General features: G+C 36.7%; 1 protein-coding gene across 9 annotated transcripts in view; it reads left to right on the top strand.

The window, feature by feature from the left end:
• Positions 1-8,101: 8,101 nt before the first annotated feature.
• Positions 8,102-11,148, top strand: part of LOC126293526 (uncharacterized) — a 147,175-nt gene continuing 144,128 nt past the window's right edge. For 2 of the 9 annotated variants that reach the window (XM_049986785.1, XM_049986786.1), the window contains exon 1: positions 8,103-8,281. The gene's annotated coding sequence lies outside the window, so the exon portion shown is untranslated. Of the gene's footprint in view, positions 8,282-8,533; positions 8,734-8,781; positions 9,591-11,148 lie in introns of those variants that run through there. The other 7 variants (XM_049986793.1, XM_049986787.1, XM_049986788.1 and 4 more) reach the window with 7 other exon arrangements.

Below are 11,148 nucleotides of genomic sequence, written 5' to 3'. Positions count from 1 at the left end.
ATAAGTCAAGCAATGAGTTACAGCAGATAACTGTTTTAGACTTTAATATTATCAGTCACATTCCATCAGACACAATCATACCCATTTTGGAAGATGTACTGTGGATGTGCGTTAAGTGGTTTCACTCGGTGCAGCCCACTCTGCAAATGCAACAATTCATGAATTATGAATGGAAAATATTTATGCAGTCTATCTGTAACACAATTAATGGGAGGGAAGTGCAGTAACATTTTTAGTCATCCATTAATTCACCACCAAGTGCCTAAAACACAATTACACGGTTTTACAACACACTGTCAACGACAGACAGCAGCAGCAGCAGCAGCAGCAGCAGCAGCAGCGGCAGCAGCAGCAGCGGCAGCAGCAGCAGGGTGCCACTTTTTCCAGTCCAATCCCTTTCCCACCAGCACCACATAAGTAACTGACAACATAACAGCTCACGTAACACCTGCGAATAAATAGGCCTACTCCCTTACCAAACAGGAAATAACTTCACTATATAAACACAAGTTCATCAAAGCTATTTTGTCTATTGGCAAAAGATAACTGGACACGAAACACAGGGCAGTTACAGCCTGCCTGTAAACAGAGAAATGATCTTTCTTAAAAGAACACTTCGTCTTCTGAACAGAACCATAAAGAACCAATTTCTTCTGTGGCAGTGTAGCACAGTGTGTAGAGACGAAAGTAGATTCTGTTCCTATTCATAACCTGTGTTAGTGTTATTAGCACCTTATATTCGCATTCCATGTAGTGTTAATGCACGTTGTGCAAACTAAACCCTCCTTGAGCATGTCTGCGCACTGTCTCTGCGGTGGTTCATATAGTGCACTGCAGAGGGGCCGTATAAGTTAGTGATATACTCTGTAGTTGCTTCTTGTGATGCAGTGGAGGAGATAGAGTGGAGAATCACCAACTCCACCTTCAGATTTGCAGACCTATGGAGGTGGGAAGTACACGAACACAGTGCAGTGACCTACCTTCACTCACACTTCTACTCCACACACCTCCCACAGCCCAGCCTGTTTCACCCCTGGAACACAATTTATCCATTAGTATGGCTCTACTGCACCTAGATATGGTACACAATTTAATAGTTGTTTTTAACCCATTCCAAATTATTGGTCCAAGAGGGAAAAAAGTACAGACCCTTTTTGTAGGAAATTGAATGTAGTTTAATTTTGCACTGGGGAACAATTTCAGCAGAAGCCGAGGTTTTCGATTCATTGGAGAAAAAATAAAACACAGGTAATGAATATGAAGGGAGGTGATCCAGAAATCTAGAAGTATGTATCTAAAAAAGGAAATTGACAAATCAAATAACAAAATGAAAACCATATGGAAATATGTTAAAAGTGAGACAGGGAAAAGCCTATCTGCCAAAAAAGTGATTAGCTTAAGAACTGGGAGCCTTTCAGTGGATGCTCCTGAAATGGTGGCAATATCTTTAACAATCATTTCCTAACAGTCACGAACCAAATGGGATTCCAAGGTTCTGTAAAGAAAGCTACAGAATATTTGCATAATACGTTAACTAACAAAATATATGAGATGCATCTTCGAAAAACTACAGTGATAGAATTAGAAAAAATAATTATATCTTTAAAATGTAAAAAATCTGCTGGAGTTGATAACATTTCCAGCAAGTTACTGAAATACTGTTGTAAAGAAATAAGTACAGTTCTCTGCCATATTAGTAATACGTCATTGGAAGAACGTGTTTTTCCCGACAGGCTAAAATATGGGCTTATATGACCAATTTATAAAAAAGGGAGAAAAGACTGAGGCTACAAACTATCGACCAATTTCATTACTCTCAGTTTTCTCCAAGGTACTAGAGAAATTGATGCATGGCAGAATGGTTGAGCATCTTAGTAAATATAACATCCTCAGCAGTAGCCAGTTCGGCTTTCGGAAAGGGGTATCAACCGAGGATGCAATACATGCCTTTGTTGACAATGTTATGGAAGCCATAAATAATGATATCATGACAGTGTAAGTCAGCATATTTTCTTGAGTAAAGCCAAGACCCTAGGAATGGGTGGAACAGTAGACATGTGGCTTGAATCCTATGCCTTTTGCAGATTTGACAAACTGGTTTGAAACCAATGGCCTTAAAGTCAACCTACAAAAGACAAATTACATTCACTTCTCTTCTAACACAAATGTTACTAATGAAATGAACCTAAAAATGGATGAGCACGAGATTTTGAAGGCTGAGTCCTCCAAATTCTTGGGTCTGCATATAGATAGCAAAATGAAGTGGCACCACCATATTCAAGATCTGTGCAAATGGCTAAGGTCATCAACATTTGCCTTAAGAATAATTTCAGACACTAGGGAAATGAGCACAGTAAAAACTGCATATTTTGGCTACTTTCACCAACTTACGGCCTATGGTATAATATTTTGGGGAAATCAACCAATAGCAAAAAAAAGTGTTCCATGCACAGAAGTGAGCAAGAAGAATTATGTGTGGAGTACATCCTAGGCACTCGTGCAGGGATCTGTTTACAGCTCTACCAATCCTTACAACACCTGCCCAATATATTTTTTCCCTGATGTGCTTTGTTTCAAAAATAGCAACTTATTCAAAATCAATAGTTCATACCAAAGTTATAACACCCCAAGAAAACTGGATATCCATTACGAGCTAAAAACGAAAAGCATGGTCCAGAAGGGGGTTTTATATAGTGGCACCAAGAGTTTTAATGCCCTCCCACTGCACATTAAAGAACTGGCTGGAAACATGCCAAAGTTTAAAGAAAATCTGAAGCAGTTCCTTTTAGATGAATCTTGTTACAGTAATGATGAATTTCTTAGAAAAAATGCATAGAATCTCTTGTTTGTGCTTAAACCTTACTGTGTGACCTTTACAACTGATTAATCATACTCTGTAAGTACAGTGTAACTTAATGTTGTTGTTGTTGCGGTCTTCAGTCCTGAGACTGGTTTGATGCAGCTCTCCATGCTACTCTATCCTGTGCAAGCTTCTTTATCTCCCAGTACCTACTGCAACCTACATCCTTCTGAATCTGCTTAGTGTATTCATCTCTTGGTCTCCCTCTACGATTTTTACCCTCCACACTGCCCTCCAATACCAAATTGGTGATCCCTTGATGCCTCAGAACATGTCCTACCAACCGATCCCGTCTTCTGGTCAAGTTGTGCCACAAACTTCTCTTCTCACCAATCCTATTCAATACTTCCTCGTTAGTTATGTGATCTACCTATCTAATCTTCAGCATTCTTCTGTAACACCACATTTTCGAAAGCTTCTATTCTCTTCTTGTCCAAGCTATTTATCGTCCATGTTTCACTTCCATACATGGCTACACTCCATACAGCTCTCCATGCTACTCTATCCTGTGCAAGCTTCTTAGTAAATATAACATCCTCAACAGTAGCCAGTTCGGCTATTTAATACAATACCCAAATTTACGTATGTCTGTATATGACACCTGTATAGAACAATACCCAAATTTATGTATGACTGTATATCCTTTCAGATGTCTTGTATCATAACTAATATGTAAGGGTATATGCTAAACTTCGCAGTTTCTTTAATCTAATGATGAGATCAATGTATCTGTGCACAAAACAGGGTCATTCCATGTCAAGTCACCCAGGCCTTGACACCAACCATGTCAGATTTTGATGGAACTTGGTACAATTACTTCTTTTATCATCCTGAAAGCACTTGTAAAAATTTTTTTGCTCTATCTCTTATAGTTTCTTTTTTTATAAATTTTTAAAGTCTTTAGATTTGGCGTTGTTTCAGCAGTCGGAAATCGTAACTTAAACATGTTCTCACAACTAAAAAAAATTGTATATTAGAGAATACTCAAGATATCAGTACGAAATTTCGGAATAAGTTTGTGTACTATATCTAAATGTTAAAAAAATTACCATAAAGATATATTAAAAACTGCAATATCTAGAGTCTCAGACCTGATAGAAAGCTCAAATTTGTTTTAAAATACTCATAATTTTTCTTTTATCTAAAAGCCTATACAATTAAGTTGGCTTTTTAACCTGTTTAGTAGTTATCTAATTTTTAAAATAATATTAATTATATTTTAGTACCAAGTGACTTAGACACTGAAAATAAGTTTTTGTCTTCTTGGAGTAACAATGTACGCTTGGATTTTGTTTTGTTACTCCTGTGTTTTGAAGTAAAAAATTATTACAGTGTTAAATAGTGCTTGGATAGTGTTTTATTAAGTTTATTCGAAATTACAGTAAGTACTGTTACTTAGTTTACAGAGATTCTTTTCCAACATCCTATAAAAGTAACCAGAACAGTAATCAGACCAAAAGTGAAATCAGTATGTCAGATATTCAAACCTGTAGCATAGGGTTATTTAAAAAATGTGACTGTTTCCAAACAACCTACACACCTTCAAAAAAGTTACAACCAGTATCTGAATTGAGTGAGGAAGAAAAAGATTTGATCCACTTAGATCTGGAATTAATCTGTGTGAATTTAAGAATATATGTTCACACCACAGCTACTACTTCGTAAATGTTTTTGAAAAGTATCAAACAACATGTGTAGACCCACTAAAAAAACACAAAAAGCCCATCAAAAAATTGTTGAGAAGCGTAGGCTTGGATCTTTGTAAACAATTACTGACAAAAAATATTAGCATAAAAGATGGACAATAGCTTTGCTCAACATGCTGTAACTTTTGTGAGGAAAAATTAAGAGCTGAAGTCAATGAAAGTGAAACAGATTATGAAGTCATGGTTGAATCAGAATCACTGGAATCCAGAAATGAATCCCTCATACAAACAAACATTGCTCTTGATGATTTAGGTTTAACACCGATAAAGCTCCATGGCTTGTCAGAACAAAGTAAAGGGTCTTATTTTAAAAGGAAGGTTAGCAGTATTGAAAAGACAGCAAAAAAAGGCGGTTTCAAAAGCATTAAAATATGATGCACCAAATTCTGATGATGACGAAGAAGAGACAAGTGTGGTTGAGAAATCAAAGGATTTTGATGTAATGATTTCTCTTGCGAAAGAGAAGATTTCATCTGTTGGGAGGTCTAGAAAAATCCAGATTCTGACCTTAGCTCCAGATTCTTTGAGTCGGAATAAAGTGATGAAAGAATTTAATGTAAGTGAGTACATGGTGCGACAAGCTAGAAAGCTAAAATCTGAAAAGGGTATTTTGGAAACTCCTGGTCCAAAAAAAGGTAAAACTCTTTCTGAAAATACAGTAAGACTTGTAACAGATTTCTATGAAAAGGACGAAAGTTCCAGAGTGCTACCTGGAACAAAAGACAAAGTAAGTGTTCAAAAAAAATATGCGTGCATGCAAAAACGACTCTTTTTGTGTAACTTGAGAGAACTCTATTATTCTTTCAAATGGGAGAATCCCAGGGTAGAAGCAGGATTTTCAAAATTTTGTTTCTTGAGACCTACATGATGTATCCTTGCTGGTGCTCCAGGCACACACACTGTATGTGTATGCAGTATCCACCAGAATGTTAAACTATTACTGGATGCTGTGAAAATTGAAGAATCTTATAAAGACCTAATTAAGATGCTTGTGTGCAACAGGGAAAACCAAAACTGCATGCTACATCATTGCAACAGCTGTCCTGGAAATGCTGCACTAACTGAGTACTTAACTGAAAAACTAAGTGAAGATTATGATTTAGAAGAGGAAATTGTAATCAGTCAGTGGGTTAACAAAGACAGGGCAGAAGTGATAAAACAGTCTATCAGTGTTGAAGACTACATTTCTTTATTGGTTAGGTCATTGGAAAAGCTCACCCTGCACTCGTTTATAGCAAAATCCCAATCAGCAGCTTTTAAAAGATTGAAAGAAGACCCACCACCCAAAACAGCAATTATTGTGATGGATTTCAGTGAAAATTATTCCTTTGTTATACAAAATGAGATCCAGAGTTACCACTGGAATAGAGGTGGTTGTACTCTACACCCAGTTGGAGTTTTTCTAAGAAATGAGGAAAACAATGTTTTTGTTTCCAACCACTGTTTTATTAGTGATGACCAAGAACATGACACTGGTTTTGTTAACTTTGTACAAAAAGAAATTAGAAATTGGCTGTCATTACATCATACTGACATTGACTCAGTTCACTACGTACTTTACAGATGGTTGTGCTGGGCAGTACAAAAATAGAAACAGTTTTAAAAATTTGACTGAACACTTGAGAGACTTTAATTTGAAGGCCCAACGCTCTTTTTTTGCAACAAGTCATGGGAAGTCAATTTGTGATGGCCTAGGAGGAACTATTAAAAGAATTTTAAGGAAAGCCAGTCTACAGCTTTCAGACAAAGAACAAATAATGACAGCAATCAATGTGTACAAGTTTTGTGAAAAAAATATTGAAAACATTCATTTTCACTTTATTGACAAAAAAGTAGCTTATTTGCTACGGTTAAAACTAGAAAAACGTTTTCAGCAACCCGAGCCATTCCTGGAACAAGAAGTTTTCACAACTTCAAACCACTTCCAACAAACAACCTTGAAATTAGAAGGACTACAGATAGTGTTAAACCCTCCTTAGTCTTTTCTTTCCATTCTTCTTCTGATTGGGTTAGCGTTGAACCATCCATAAATAGCTGTGGCTGCAAATTATGATGGTAACTGGTACTTTGGGCTGGTAAAAACAATATTCAATGATGAAGAAGATGCAGAAATTCTATTTCTACATCCTTCAGGACCAGCTGCATCATTTTATTGGCCTGAAAGAGAAGATTCTTGCATAGTGCCTTTGGAACACATAGTCTGTGTAGTAGACGCACCTCAATCAAGCAGCACTGGAAGATTGTATACTTCAAAAAAGACTGTATCAAAAGAACTGAAAGCTCTTGGATGAAGTGGAAAAACAGTTTGAATCAGCATTAATGTTTATTAAAAAGACAAAATTACCCAAAAAATTCAATGTTTCAAGCAATCAGCTGGGTTATACATAAGTGTCGTAAGTACACTATCTTTGTACATAATTTTAATGTAATCTACTATAATTGATAAACATGTTAAAAAGCCAGAATGAGATTTTCACTCTGCAGCGGAGTGTGCGCTGCTATGAAACTTCCTGGCAGATTAAAACTGTGTGCCTGACCGAAACTCGAACTCGGGACCTTTGCCTTTCGCGGGCAAGTGCTCTACCAGGTGAGCTACCGAAGCACGCCTCACGCCTGGTACTCACAGCTTTACTTCTGCCAGTACCTCGTCTCCTACCTTCCAAACATTACAGAAGCTCTCCTGCGAACCATGCAGAACTAGCACTCCTGAAAGAAAGGATACAGCCTGGGGGATGTTTCCAGAATGAGATTTTCACTCTGCAGTGCTTCGATAGCTCAGTTGGTAGAGCACTTGTCCGCGAAAGGCAAAGGTCCCGAGTTCGAGTTTTGGTCGGGCACACAGTTTTAATCTGCCAGGAAGTTTCATGTTAAAAAAGCCATCATTATTTTTGTTTTATCAAGTAGTAAATTAAAACAAATTTGAGCATTCTATCAGGTCTGAGACTCTAGATACTGCAATTCTTATAAAACAAAACATCCGTTAAAAAAAAAAGAAAAAAAATGCATATATATTTTTTTCATAGAAAATATTAATATATTTTAATAGTATCATTTTTATCTTCAATTATGTATAACAAATAAACTTGCTGCAAAAATTCATGATGTTATCTAAAAGAGTTTTTAAGATAAGCAATTTTAAAGTTTTGAATACAAATTAAATTTACCATATCCGAAGGTTCGGAAAATGCAAAACATAAAAACTTTAAAAATTTATTAAGAGAAACTATAAGAGATACAGCAAAAAGAAATAAAATGCAGGTGTTGTCAGGATGGTATTAGATTGTCATGATATTTGGCTCAAATAGTTCTAAGGAAGTGGATGTAAAATTTATTTTTATTGGGTAATTTGATATGGTTTGACCCAACAATAATCTGTAAAAACCTTGACTCGTTCTATATCCAGGGATATGTTCCCATATTAATCTATGGAACACGAAATAAATAAATAAATCCACATCCACCCCAACGCTCACACCGCACCGGCCACGATTTTTTGTGTTCAAGACACTTCCTCCTAGCATTGTGCAACAATTTGCGAATGCACGGTTTTTCCCCTTCACTTTGCTTGTGGATGTCTTAGCGACGGGCGACAGTTAACGCAACGCGATGTCATCACTAGCCCTGTGCAGGAGGGGGAATAACTATGCCAGTAAGCGGAAATAAAAATGAGTAGACGGGTCGATTCACTCTGCAGTACATGATTGAAGCTTTTCAGGTGAGAATACTTCCGAACATATTACTTCTTGTTACGCATGGTTAATGTCAGTATACGGTCTGTAACTAAATTTAAGAATTACTAATATATTTTATGTAAAGGGTGTATAATATGATAATGCTCACAATGGCAGTTAGCCGCAGATATCGGATGTTACTCAGCAAATCTACCGATAAAACTTCAGTGATAAGGACTCATTTGTAATAATCGGCTAGAGTGAAAATTGATAAATTTAAAATATGCGTTCAGCGTTATTGCCCTGACATCGGAGTGTAAGAAAACATTTGAATACCAGCATTGCCAAATGCCAACACAATAAATGAACACACATGATGTATGTACTATACGATAGTTCTATATAATTTGCTTAACGACTCATGTTTGAATGCCGATTAATTGAATTATTGTGTGTGTAGTTGACATGCTTTACAGAACTTTTCTCAAAAAGCAAGGTTTGCAAAGCGGTGTTTCACTTTCTAACTCTCGCTCTTGTTTCTCCGATAATATTGTACATACCATTCGTTACTGTCAAGCTGTGTTTACTAAGGCAACTCACAGTTGCGCGATGTGGTGTGCATTACAAATTGTCTTGTATGTTATTTGTTGAACTTCGCTATTTCTGCAACTATAACAAATATAGTACTCGCTCAAATTGTGGTGCTGCTGATGTAATGAAAATGATCAACAACGACATGTTCTTGTAGCATGCATAACTTCGTAACTGTAATAACGAGAACGATTCTCGCAGTAGGAGATTATTTCTTCCCTAACAACAAAAATATTTCTGAAGTTTTAAATGGTTGAGTATTTAAAACGTGTTGCCAATCCTTGCATCACTTCGAAATCTTATTAAGATGTGACAGAACATGGGAATATTTTTCAGATAGTAGACCTATTTCATAATTATTTACTCACCCATGGATTATTTCGTACAATAGTATAGAACCTGTCAAAAATATAACTTAAATAATATACTCTACATAAGGTATTAACAAAATACGATACAGCATAAAGTCGGCCAGGGCCTGATCAAAGGAACCATCCCAGCATTCACGTTAGCAACAGTGGGAAAGATGGAAAACACAAATCAGTATGGCCCGATGAGAAATAAATCCCAATGTTTTGAATGTCAGTCCGGTACAATAAGGGGAACCATAAAATACATCGCGTATATTGTGACTGCAACAGCCACAAAAAGTGAATCAATGAACACGAAATGTTGAAAATAAAAACACCGTCGAAAAAGTGAAAAAATAAATGACCAAATTACATGAAAAAATGCAAAAAACACAATATGTCATTCAATGATGTAAGTAAATAATTAAACTTCTATTCAAAACAATGCTCAAAAAATTGAGCACATTATATAGCACTGCTAAAAGATATAATGCATGAACACACGAAAACCTGCCGATCATCACAATTAGGTCAGTACCATATCCTTCCTCAGCAGAGGTGTATTACACTGCCACTGCATCTGAAACAGAAAACCAACAGCAGAAACATCCTTGCAAAGAAAAACACAATATAGATGGTACATCATTAACACGATCAAAAGAACCCAACAATGAATGAGGGCCTAGGAATCCTATACACTAACACATTTATTTACAATGTAGAAACACTTCTCAACAAGAAAGCTGTTTCTGTCTCCCATCTCTCTATGTATGTTGGCAGTGCATTATGAAGAGTAGCACCTAAGTGGTTCACATATCTTTGAGTGTTCAGCCATGTGTATTGTGCAAGACTCATGCTGTTTCTCACACACAAGCCTGAAAATGTTAGACATTTCATTGTCATGCCAGGTATGGCCCTTGCTCAGATATGAAGATGGTAAGAGCTATGTCTCAATGTTTCCAATTAGATGTCACTTGCACAAATAATTTCAGTCCCTTTGATGTGAATATTTTCACAGGGTCTATCTTAGGGCAAATATTTCTGAAAAACAGAGATGCCAAATAACTACAGACACAGTTGTAACAATCACTAGGAAAAGAACTGCAGCTTGGACAACAGAAATGGTGGCTACCATGATGAATTTGGAATTTTACATTAAAATATAAGACACATGTTAAATATAAAAGATGTGCTGCTCCTACCAGTACAGGACACTGAAGAAATGTAAAGATATTTCTGCAGATGTGCTGTGCATAACATCATGTGGAACTCACAGAACAGGAACAGAGGTCTCTAAATTGATAGTTTAGCTTGTTATCAACCTTTGCAGAGCTTACATGATATAGTAATTCCCATAATACCATACAGTATGTGGACAGCCCATAATAAATATAAAATTAACATTTTACAAGAAAATGTGATACAGTGAACTAATGCATTGGTCTTCTAGATGCTTTCTGAACAATTATGCTTCCAGAATGAAATTTTCACTCTGCAGCGGAGTGTGCGCTGATATGGAACTTCCTCCCAGATTAAAATTGTGTGCCAGACCGAGACTCGAACATCTACATCTACATCTACATGACTACTCTGCAATTCACATTTAAGTGCTTGGCAGAGGGTTCATCGAACCACAATCATACTATCTCTCTACTATTCCACTCCCGAACAGCGAGTGGGAAAAACGAACACCTAAACCTTTCTGTTCGAGCTCTGATTTCTCTTATTTTATTTTGATGATCATTCCTACCTATGTAGGGACCTTTGCCTTTCTGAGGCAAGTGCTCTATCCAATGAGCTACCCAAGTTTGTGGGTAGAGCACTTGCCTGGGAAAGGCAAAGGTCCCGAGTTCGAGTCTTGGTCCGGCACACAGTTTTAATCTGTGAGGGAGTTTCAAGTAAATAATGGTTTGAAATGCATGCAGTACACTTCGAGAAACACATTTATCACACCATTTGAAATTAAAAGA

This window comes from Schistocerca gregaria, chromosome 10 (genome assembly GCF_023897955.1).
Source record: "Schistocerca gregaria isolate iqSchGreg1 chromosome 10, iqSchGreg1.2, whole genome shotgun sequence".
Lineage (NCBI taxonomy): Eukaryota > Metazoa > Arthropoda > Insecta > Orthoptera > Acrididae > Schistocerca > Schistocerca gregaria.
Note: the sequence above shows the minus strand (reverse complement) of the source record. Positions and strands in the feature narration are given on the sequence as shown.